At 44.6% G+C, this 12,068-nt stretch overlaps 1 long non-coding RNA gene and 1 other non-coding gene across 7 annotated transcripts in view; one reads left to right on the top strand and one right to left on the bottom strand.

Moving 5' to 3' along the window:
* Window positions 1-12,068, top strand: part of LOC106506878 (uncharacterized) — a 52,630-nt gene that overhangs the window by 36,926 nt on the left and 3,636 nt on the right. For 3 of the 6 annotated variants that reach the window (XR_014833369.1, XR_014833368.1, XR_014833367.1), the window contains exon 4: window positions 1,834-3,424. This is a non-coding gene — a long non-coding RNA (uncharacterized LOC106506878). Of the gene's footprint in view, window positions 1-1,833; window positions 3,696-4,982; window positions 5,483-7,409; window positions 7,522-9,509; window positions 9,737-12,036 lie in introns of those variants that run through there. The other 3 variants (XR_014833370.1, XR_014833371.1, XR_014833366.1) reach the window with 3 other exon arrangements.
* Window positions 348-420, bottom strand: TRNAC-GCA (transfer RNA cysteine (anticodon GCA)). Its single transcript has one exon. It is a non-coding gene; the product is annotated as a tRNA-Cys (tRNA).

The raw sequence follows: 12,068 nt of genomic DNA, 5'->3' as shown, positions 1-12,068 counted from the left end.
ATCTCCTGTTTCTGTAATGTGGGTGGATGGAAAAAAAAAAAAGAAAGAGTGCTGTTGAAAAGTAAAACTTCCCAGGCTTAACAAACTCCGAATCCCTAGGGAGGGGCCTGGGGAAGTCCCGCAGCAGCCGCAGGTAGCTACAGTGCCCAGCCGAGCTATGATGTAAGGCCTTGGCATGGTCTTGGCTAGAACCACATTTCTGGTTCTGGGACTTTCCATTGCCCCAGCCTCGGAGATGAGGGGGACCAGTTTCCTCTCTACCCCCACCTCCCCCAGCTACTGGTTGTCCTCTCAATCTCAGCAGTGAATAAAGCCAACCTGAAAGGGCCATTTGGTGTGAGACCTTCAGGGGACACCTGGATTTGAACCAGGGACCTCTTGGATCTGCAGTCAAATGCCCTACCCCTGAGCTATACCCCCTTGCAAGGTATAGTGTCTAACAAATACCCTTTCACCTGTATTGAAATGCCCACACCCACTGTGCACTGCCGTTTCTACGATTCTCAGAAAGTTCTGGAGAGATGGGAATTTTGCCTTCCAGAAAATGAGCACCTTTTGGCCCTCTTCTTCCACATAAATCCCGTCCCAACTTTGGCCCCTAAAAACCTTCTCGTAGTCTCGTTTTTCCCAGTACCACTTTGAAGTTACCTGCTGCAAAAAAAAAAAAAAAAAAAAAAAAAAAAAAAAAAAAAAAATCATTGCTAAGAGCTGGACCACCCCTTCTTTCCTTCCTCTCCTCAGCAAGCCCCTTAAGCTTGTCCTCAGCCCTCTCTTCCTCCCCCGCCAAACCCCTGCCCTGTGGATGGTCTGGGGCTCCATTGCCCCACTTGTCCTTGGCTTTGAGAAAGGTCTTGACTGAATCCAGACAAATTGTTTGAATTTTTTGCCTAAGAGGTGACGAGCCCCGTCCTGGGGCCTGGAGAGCCTCCCCAGCAGTCTCAGGGGGACCTCAAACCAGGGGGTCAGCGCAGCCGAAGAACCAGGGCCCTCCCTGAGAAACAGGACCGGAGACTCTATGCTGGATGAACCCCTGGCCCGAGGCACAGCACGGTGAACCTGGCCCCTGGCCAACGCTATCCCCAAGGTTTAAAGGCCCCAAAGACCCCAAAAGTGTAGAGAAAAGGCCTTCACCCAGAGGTGGTGAGAATGCCTGTTACATCCGAGTCCAGGAGACCGAAGCTCAGAAGGCACAGGGGCCTGTGAAGGGAACCCAGCCAAAGGGGGCATAGCCGCCATCACCCCTCAATTTAATGCAGTGATTTTTTTACACTCTCTGTATCTTTCTACAGTGTCTAGCCCAACCCTAAGCATGAAAGTTGGTTTGCAATAACTATTTGTTGGATGGAAGGAAAGAGAGAAAAACTAGCAAAGACATTTTTGTCTGGGGTAAATGCAAATTACCTCAGGTACCACCAGCCACGTGAACACTGCTGCTGTTTATCCAAACTTGTGCGAGTACGTTCTCCCGCGTTTGGGTTGGAGCCCTTCCTCCCGGAGGTGAGCCAGTTCACAGCTCAAGACGCTCTCTCACGGTCATTCTCCCTCACGGGTCTTCTGGCTCCTTCGAAATGTTCCCTCTCTTGCTGAAAAGTAAAAAAAGCCAGGAAGGAATCGGAGAAATGCTCGATTAAAGTTTCTCTTGTTTGGAGTTCCCGTCGTGGCTCAGCGGTCACGAACCCGACTAGCATCCACGAGGACATGGTTCTGAGCCCTAGCCCTGCTCAGCCGGTGAAGTACCCGTGAGCTGCGGTGTAGGTCGCAGAGGCGGTTCTGATTCCCTGCGGCTATGGCTGTGGTGGAGGCCGGCAGCTGCAGCTCCGATTTGACCCCTAGCCTGGGAATCTCCACGGGTGCGCCCTAAAAAAAGACAAAAATAATAATAATAAAACATTTTAAAGCTTCCCTGAAAGACGTTGCAGGGGACCTAAGCAAAGGGCACGCTTTTAGGTGGTCCCCCAAACTAACAACTTCACAGCAATGTCGATGCTCCTGGATTGGCCTAGAGATTTAACGCAATTCCAGTCAAAATCCCAGTTAGGATTTTTATCGTCTTTGACATGCTAACGCAAAAAGTTATGTGGGAGGAGTCCCCTGGTGGCTTAGTGGTTGAGGACCCAGTGTTGTCACTGCTGGGGCACAGGTTCAATCCCTGACACAGGAAATTCCGCATGCTGCAAGTACCGGCCAAAAAGAAAAGTTATGTAGGAAAAGGAAGAGCTGGGAATAGCTAGTGTTTTCCTGAAGAACAAGAGCTGGGCAAAGAAACTAGTGCTATCAGATGTGAAGACATAAAATCGGTAAGATGGTGTTGTATTGGCACGAGGATAGACACACAAGACCGATAGAGCAGAATCGGACCAGAAATGGACCTCTCCATAGAGAGAAACTGATAAACGAGAGAGCTGGCATTGTAGCACAATGGAGAAAGAGCAGGTTTTTTGATAAATGGTGCTAAGACAATTGGATGGCCATACACAAAGTAAATTCTGGAAGGATTTAAGACTTAAGTATAAGAGACCAATCTGCAAACTTTTAAAAGAAAAAGTAACAGAAAACCCTTATGACCTTGGAATAAGAGAAGGATTGATTAATTAAGACGTACGTAAATACGATGAAGAAAAGGATTGGTCGATTCTAGTTTGTTGACAGTAGGAATTTCTGTGTACTGAGAGTCTCCAGAAAGAAAGCGAAAGGGAGAGTCATAGATCAGAAGACGCATGTCAATCGTTATGTCAGCCCAGGAATAGTCGGAAAACAGAAAGCACTCTAGGCTGTTCAGCAGAGAGAATGTGATACAGGCGATTGGTTAACTAGGTTTAGGAGAAGTAACACAGCAGAAAGAGAGCCTCGAGACAGTGCAGAGATAATAACCAGGAAGCAGCTGCCCTAGTGCTAAGAGAATAACTGAAGAGGTTGCAGGAGGCTTGGAGGGGGGCCCTCTAACGTGTTGGGACTCCAGCTTGTGGGGCAAGAGCACCGCCCAGCTGGTGCTGGTACCCTGGGAACACAGAAGGCTGGTCTCCCAGAGAAGTACTGAAAATAAGGCTGGTTCTAGGCCTGCCAAACAAAAGTGTGGGCATTTAAACCAGTGCCATCCAGGTGGAGGATCATGGCTGGGGTCCCCTGACAAGAGCGGGCAGAACAAAGCACGTTCTGGTCTGCTTTTGTCATCATAGACCACTTCGCATTTTCTTGTTGGTTATAAAAATGGAATGAGACATCACGCACTCTTTTTCTCTGCCTCCTTTCACTCAGCCTGTTTTCAGATTTGTCCATATTGCTGCATATGTATCATTTCTTTTTATTGCTCGGTAGTGCTCTCTCTGTTCAGTTTTGTGTACCCACCCGCTATTCACCTGTTTATGGTCATTTATTTGATTTCCAGTGTTTGGCTATTGCTAATAAAGCTGCTATGACACTCACATACAGATTTTTGGATATATGCTTTCGCTTCTTTTGGTTAAACACCTGTGAGTAGATCAGCTGAATCAAAGCGATTGTAACATTTTACAGTCAGCCAAGAGTGTATTCGCCCTGCAGTTGCTCCATATCCTTGTCAACAACTGATAAGACCTGGAGTTCCCATCGTGGCTCAGCAGTTAACGAACCCAGCTGGCATTCAGGAGGACGCAGGTTCTATCCCTGGCCTCGCTCAGTGGGTTAAGGATCTGGCAATGCTGTGAGCTGTGGTGAAGGTTGCAGACCTGGCTCGGATCCCGTGTTGCTGTGCCTGTGGCATAGGCCGGTGGCTACAGCTCTGATTCGACCCCAGCCTGGGAACCTCCGTGTGCCGAGGATGCAGTCCTAAAAAGACAAAAAAAAAAAAAAAAAAGGTATGGTCTCTCTTTTTAGCTTTAGTTATTCAAACAGGTGTGTAATTATATTAGGTGATTTTAATCTCGTTGTGGTTTTAGTTTGCTTTTCTCTAATGACTAGGGAGCACCCTCAGCTATGTTTGGTATAGCTGGAACCACTTTTCCAGGGTCATTTTTCTCGAACAAGTTCAAGTTAAGGTTGACCAAAATCAGCATCCACATGCTATTTGGGAAGTGGAATGAAGCAGCAGAGCCCTTCATTGTTGTGGTTAGGTGCTATGACAGACAGACACAGACACTCACAGATGCCAGCCTATCCGGGCTCTCCCCTGTTGTGTCCAGCTTCTCTTCCCAACTGCCTGTCCATCAACAGTAACCCCAGTGCCATCACCAGATATCTGGCTGAGGACCTACAGAAGCAGTTGCTAGCAGAAGTGGTAATTTTCTTTTCTTTTCTTTTTTTGTCTTTTTGCCTTTCTAGAGCCGCTCCCACGGCATACGGAGGTTCCCAGGCTAGGGGTCCAATCGGAGCTGTAGCCGCCGGCCTACGCGATCCGAGCCCCGTCTGCAACTTACACCACAGCTCACGGCAATGCCAGGTCCTCAACCCGCTGAGCAAGGCCAGAGATCGAACCCGCAACCTCATGGTTCCTAGTCGGATTCGTTAACCACTGCGCCACGACGGGAACTCCCAGAGGTGGTAATTTTCTATCAACTTTTTCACCAGTGTCCTCATGACCTCACTCCAGGGGTGGGATGTGCTTGGCTGCCCAAGCACAGATTTCCTGGCTTCTCTGACTTTTCCACCTTGTCTTGCTTTAGGAAGGCTCGGAAGTGACTGTTCTTTGATCCTCCAACTCCCCCTTCTGGACTGTTACTTCTCCCAGCTCTTGATAGCATCACGTAGTCTTATTTGCATAACAATTCCTTTGTTCGATAATAGTGCAGTGATTCTGCTTCTCTGATGAATACTGACTGGCACATCTCACTGGGTTTGTTTCTCACTTTTTCGCTCATGTATGAAATGTACAAAAACGCATCGATCATGGAGTTCCCGTCGTGGCTCAGGGGTTAATGAATCTGACTAGGAACCATGAGATTGCAGGTTCGGTCCCTGCCCTTGCTCAGTGGGTTAACGATCCAGCGTTGCCGTGAGCTGTGGTGTAGGTTGCAGACAGCGGCTCGGATCCCGCATTGCTGTGGCTCTGGCGTAGGCCAGCGGCTACAGCTCCAATTGGACCCCTAGCCTAGGAACAGCCCAAGAAATAGCAAAAAGACAAAAAAAAAAAAAATGCATCGATCATAGGTGTTCATCTTGATGAATAAAAAAAAATACACCTGTGTAATCTCACATCCAGATCAAGAAATAGAACATTAGGCAGAGGTGGATGGAAAGAGATATAAGGGACGGGAGTTCCTGTTGTGCCTCAGCAGAAACGGGCCCAACTATTATCCGTGAGGATGTGGGTTCAATCCCTGCCCTGCTCGGTGGGTTAAGGATCTGGAGTTGCGGCGTAGGTTATAGACGCAGGTTGGATCTGGTGTTGCTGTGGCTGTGTTGTAGACTGGCAGCTGCAGCTCCAATTGGACCTCTAACTTGGGAACTTCCATATGTTGCAGGTGCTGCCCTAAAAAAGCAAAAAAAAAAAAAAAAAAAAAAAAAAAAAAGAGAGAGAGAGAGACAAAGAAAGAGAAGGGATGGAGTAGGGAATTGGTCTTCCCTGCGTGTACATTTTTAGATAGCCTCGACTTTTATATCATTTTAACGTCTTCCATTTCCAAAAAAATAACTCAAGTACAAAGAGATGAACCTGAAAATAAATATAAATAACCTCCAAACCTTATGGTATATCGCATTGATAACATGACCACAAAGAAGGAAACGCCTTCAGTGGTAAACATTCTAAGGGAGAAAGAGGTACTAAACTTGACCTAGAAAGTCACTTGGGTGTCACCTGCCGAACCTATGATTTTCAGCAGATGAGTAAATATATTGATGGTTAGGAAAACCTAATTTCTAATTGTGGGAGAAAGGAGATATCAATTTGGAACGGAGATAGGCAAGGAAGAACTGTGGAGTTGGACTGGAATTGTAAGTAGCTTGTGAATACACACACACACACACACACACACACACACGTAACTCTGCCCTCAGAAAAAGTGCTAGAAACTCAGTTGCAATGAGCACTCCTTATGCCCATATCGTGGTTTTTAAATAACCATTTAAAAGAACAAGAGGTTTGGCTGATTCCAGGGCTGGACAAGAAACCTAAAAGATAAACTATGGAATATTTTGTGCCAGAAAGAATGAAAGTGCTCAAAAACTGATGGGTCATTCAACAGAACAGGGCCAGCTTGAAGAGGCTCACCACTAGCTAAATCTGGGACAATTTGAGCATCAAAACCAAAAGAGGAATGTATTATAGCTCATCACATGATCCATGAATCCAGGGTAGTAAGTTTGTTTTTTTTTTTTTTCATTTTAGGTAGAGAAAGGACCACATTACGAAATCTTTACAGAAAAGTCAAACTATAAATGTTAAAAGGATAGAAATATAAAACAATCGTTTTATAACCATCATTGTAAAAACTGACTCAGATAAGAATCATTAATGAATGTTGGAGTTCCCGCCACGGCTCAGTGGTTAACGGATTTGACTAGGGACCCGGAGGTTGAGGGTTCAATCCCTGGCCTCACTCAGTGGGTTAAAGATCCCGCATTGCCCTGAGCTGTGGTGTAGGTCTCAGACGTGGCTTGGATCCCGCATTGCTGTGGCTGTGGTACAGGCCAGCGGCTACAGCTCCCATTCAACCCCTAGCCTGGGAACCTCCATATGCCGGGAGTGCGGCCCTAAAAAGACAAAAAAAAAAAAAAAAAAAAAAAAAAAAAAGAATCATTGATGTATGCTAAATTTGTTGAATGAAAATTATTAAGGAACAGAATATAGAAAATCTGTCAAACACCACTTAAATTGATGAATCAAATTCAACTTCATCCATAATGTAACAAACTAGAAGTTCCCGTTGCAGCGCAGCAGTTAACAAACCCGACTAGGATCCATGAGGATGCGGGTTCCATCCCCGGCCTCACTCAGTGGGTTAAGGATCCAGGGTTGCCCGTGAGCTGTGGTGCTGAGGCTCGGATCCCGGGTTGCTGGGACTGTGGTATAGGCCAGTAGCTGTAGTTCTGATTCAACAGGCTGGGGGTCGAATCCAAGGTACATGGTGTATCAGGTAGTGCAATCCCTCCAACTTTATTCTCTTTGCTGTTCCTACATGTCTTGCTGTTCCTGGTCTTTTGAATGTCCATACAAATTTTAGAATCAGCGTATAAATATCCACAGAAAAATTATGTGGACTTGCTGAGTCTATAGATAAAGATGAGAGAAGAACTGGCATTGTTACTGTATTTAGTTCTTCATTCTATTAACTTAGTATATTCACCATTTTTTAGGTCTTTTAATTTTTCTCAGTGATAATCTACAGTGTTTCATAAAGAGATGTATGTATATATCTTTATTCCTCAGTAGTTTTTATATTACTGTAAATAGAATTGTTCGAACATTTTCTAACTCTTAAATTTCTGTCTTACAGAAAAATAAATTTTTAAATATTTTAACCTTCTATCAAGTGACATGTAATTTATCTGCCGATGTTAGTTGTTCATCTGTACAGTTTTGGATTTTCTGCACACCTAATAATACCTGTGAGTAGTGACGATGTTATTTCTTCCTTTTTTAAATCATTTGTGACTTTAATTCCTTTCTCTCTCCTTATCACACTAGCCAGGACCTTGGAAACATCATCGAATAGATGTGGTTAGGGTTGTCACTGCCTTTTTCCCAATCCCAAAGGAAAATCTTCTGGTATCTCCTCATTAAATGTGATGCATCCTTCCAAAGAAGACATACAGACAGATGGCCAGCAGGCACCTGAAAAAAATGCTCAACATCACTAATTATCAGAGAAACTCAAATCAAAACTACAATGAGGTACCACCTCACACCGGTCAGAATGGCCATCATTAGTAAGTTTACAAAGAACAAATCCTGGAGAGGGTGTGGAGAAAAGGGAACCCTCCTGCACTGTTGGTGGGAATGTAAATTGGTACAACCACTATGGAGAACAGTATGGAGGTTCCTCGGAAAACTATACATAGATCTACCATATGACCCAGCAATGACACTCCTGGGGATATATTGAGACAAAACATTCATTCAAAAAAATACACACAACCCTATGTTCATTGCAGCACTAGTCACGATAGCCAAGACATGGAAACAACCTAAACGTCCATCAACAGATGAATGGATTAAGAAGATGGGTATACGTATAAATGGGATACTACTCAGCCATGAACAAGAACAGAAAATGCCATTTGCAGCAACATGGATGCATCTAGAGACTCTCATACCAAGTGACGTAGGTCAGAAAGAGAAAGACAAATCCCATGTAAGATTACTTCTATGTGGAATCTAAACTATGAACCTATTGCAGAACAGACACAAGGAACAGACTTGTGGTTGCCACGGGGGAGGGAGGGGGAGTTTGGGGTTAGTAGATGCCAATTGTTACCTTTAGAATGGATAAGCAATGAGGTCCTACTCTACAGCACAGGGAACTACATCCAGCCTCCTGGACTAGAACATGATGGAAGATACCACAAGAAAGGGAATGTGTGTATATATGTATGACTGAGTCACTTTGCTGTGCAGCAGAAATTGGTACAACATTGTAAATCAACTATACTTTAATTTTTAAAAATGTGACGTTTACTATAGAAGTTTTCTAACACCCTTTATAGATGGATAATGCTGCCTTCTTTAGGAAGGCTGAATAATGTCTCCCAAAGATAACAAATTGTAATCTCTGGAGTCCCTGCTGTGGCACAGTGGAAATGAATCTGACCAGCATCCATGAGGATGTGGGTTCGATCCCTTTCCTTGCTCAGTGGGTCAAGGATCCTGTGTTGCTATGGCTGTGGTGTGGGCCAGCAACTGTAGCTCCAATTTGACCCCTAGCCTGGGAACTTCCATATGCCCGGGTGTGGTCCTAAAAAAAAAAAAAAAAAAAAATTGTAATCCCTGAAACCTGTGTACCTCACAGGGGGAAAGGGTCTTTGAAGATGTAAAAGGATCTTGAGCTGGGAGATTATCATGGGCGGCCCTCCGTGCAGTCACACAGGTGTCCAATAAGAGAGAGGCAGAGGAAGATCTGTCACAGACAAAAGAGGAGGCGGCAGTAGGACACGAAGCTCAAGACTGGAGTGATGCAGCCACAAACCGAGGAATGCTGGCAGCTTCTGGAAGCTGGCAGAAGCGAGGAAGAGATTTCCTGTAGGGGCCCTGGAGGGAGGGCATCACTCCGGACACATAGATTTTGGCTCAGTGAAACTGATCTTGAACTTCCGGCCACAGAAGTGTAAAACAATAAACATGTGTTGTTTGAAGCCACCAAATCTGTGACTGTTACAGCAATAATAGAAAACTATGCTGGCTCAGAGTTGGTTTTGTTTTTTTTTTTAAATCATGAATAGATGTTGACGTTTTCAAATGCTTTTGGGAATTTTATTCTATTCATTCTATTAAGATGAATTTATTGATGTGATGAATTGTATTAATTGATTTTCAAATGTCAACTCAACCTTGAATGCCTGGACTGCATCTGATTGGTCTTAATGTTTTATCCTCTTAGATATTGTTGGGGAGTTCCCACTGTGGCCCAGCAGGGATCAAGAGCATCTCTGGGAGTTCCCATCATGGCTCAGCAGTTAACAAACCCGACCAGCATCCAAGAGAACACGGGTTCGATCCCTGGTCTCACTCTGTGGGCTGAGGATCCAGCGTTGCCGTGAGCTGTGGTATAGCCGGCAGCTACAGCTCCGATTGGACCCCTAGCCTGGGAAACTCCATATGCCACAGGTAGGGTCCTAAAAGGACAAAAAAAAAAAAAAAAAAAAAAAAAAAAAAAGAGCTTCTTTGGAGCTCTGGGATGCAGGTTCCATCCCTGGCCTAGTGCGGTGGGTTAAAGGACCCTGTATTGCTGCACCTTTGACAGAGGTTGCAATTGCAGCTCAAATATGATTCCTGGCCAGGGAACTCCACCTAACGCAGGGTAGCCAAAAAGGATTTTTAAAAAAAAATTATTATTGGAGTCCTCTAGTTGACAAGAGAGATTGACCTATATTATTCCTCTTGTCTTTCCAGGTTTTTGTTTTTTTTCTTGTCTTGCTTTAGGGTCATGAGGAATTTCCCTGGCCAGGGATCAAACCAGTGTCACAACAGTGGCAATGCCAGATCCTTAACTTGCTGAGCCAGCAGGGAGCTCTTGGCTTTCAATATCAATCACACTGGGCTCATAAAATATCTTGGAAAGAATTCCTTATTTTTCTAATTCTCTGATAAATTGTATATAAGATTTGTATTAGTTCTTCCTTCCGTATTTGGAAGATTTCACCAGTGAAATCTTCCAAGACTTGAGCTTTCCTCCTGAGAAGGGTACTGGCACGGAGTCTATTTAATAGATACAAAAAGAACTCAAGTGTCTGTTTCTTCTTGGTCAGTTATAAGAAATCATGTTTTTCAGGAGTTCCCATCATGGCTCAGCAGTAATGAACCTGACTAGCATCCATGAGGACGCAGGTTTGATCCCTGGCCTTGCTCAGTGGGTTAAGGATCCGGTGTTGCTCTGAGCTGTGGTGTAGGTCGCAGACGTGGCTTGGATCTGGCAGTTGCATGCAGCTCCGATTCGACCCATAGCCTAGGAACTTCCATATGCTACATGTGTGGCCTTATAAAGACCAACAACAACAACAAAAAAAAAAAAAAAAAAAGAAAGAAAGAAAGAAAAGAAAAGAAAAAAAAAAGAAAGAGAGAAAGTTGTTTTTCAAGGGATTCGATATTTTCCTTGAAAATTATATCTAACTTTTGGGACGCCTTGGCATCGAGCTGTTCACAATATTCTTCTTTTATCCCTTCGATGTCTCCAGGCTCTGAAGGCTCTGTCACGGAGCATGCTTCATGTCCCTACCTGTGCCTTCTCTCCTTTTCTCTCCACAGTCTTGCCAAGGGCTCACCAATTTTGTTGGTTTTTTCACCGACTTGGGCTTTGTCGATTGGGTCACTGAGCACTTGCTCTCTGTTCTTATCTTCATCATCTCCTTTCTTCTACATTCTTTGGGTTTAATCTGTGGTTCTTTTCCTGATTTCTTGAAATGGCTGCTTCTATTGCAAATTGTTCCGCCTCTCCTCCTTTTCCAGTATGAGAGTGGAAGGCGTTAAAGGTCCATTAAGTGTGACGTGAGGTGTCACGCAGGTGTTACATGCGTTCTGTGTTCATCATCATTTGTTTCAAAGTACGTTCTAATTGCTGTGCGTTATGTAGAAGAGTCCTGAAATTTCCATTGCTTATGCTTCAGATATTCTGATCCTTGTCTGGACTGTTCCTCACCCCCCACACCTCGTCTGCCTAGCAAATACCCACTGCAGTGCTTCGCTCAAGCTGCATGTGTCGAAAAGCCACCGTGACCCCCAGGAAAGACCTAGAAGTCCTGCATGCGACTGCATGTTGTTTGCACAGCCATCCCCTTGTCTCCCTGCTAGGATCTCTCAGGTGCCTCTCCCACTCAGCATCCAGCTCCTTTTGCAGCAGCAGCGGCATCTGTCAACATCATGTTTAACCCTCACCAGTGTCTGTCCAACTAACAGCCTTGTATGCTTGCTCTCCTGGGGCAATGGTCATTTCAGATATTCTCTTTTATCCAGAGAAACCTATAAATTGTCCTAGATTTTTCTATTTGGGGGAGTCCAAATTACATCTCCCAGACAATCTCTCAGCACCAGAACGTGACATAAAAATTCTTTGTTATACCAAAAACCCTGGGGTGTTTTTTTTTAGAAAATATGGCCGCTTCGATTGCACACACTCCATGCTCAACACCAGGCTGAGGACTTGCAGATACTCAGTATGGGCTTGTTGACTAATTTCTACTGAGTAGGTTTTGTCCCTCGCCAAGCTAGAAAGGACTCAGTGTCCCTATAAAATACTCCTAATTTCGTCTGACTAGGCTTTGATGTGACAGGCGTCCCTCCAGAAAGGAATACAGTCATCACCAGGTCATCAAAAATTGATGACTCAAGGGTCGGCCTTATAAAACGTCAACATCTCTTGTAAACATGAGTCAGAATCTGAGTAATAAACTTGTTTCTGTTATAATTAACAGTGTCATTGCTGGGGTTGGCCGTGTTCTGAACA

This window comes from Sus scrofa, chromosome 18 (assembly GCF_054392235.1).
Source record: "Sus scrofa isolate SSC_HxYL_T2T_F1_AM1 chromosome 18, Sscrofa_HxYL_maternal_Yorkshire_Landrace_v2.0, whole genome shotgun sequence".
In the NCBI taxonomy this organism is placed as follows: Eukaryota; Metazoa; Chordata; class Mammalia; order Artiodactyla; family Suidae; genus Sus; species Sus scrofa.
Note: the sequence above shows the minus strand (reverse complement) of the source record. Positions and strands in the feature narration are given on the sequence as shown.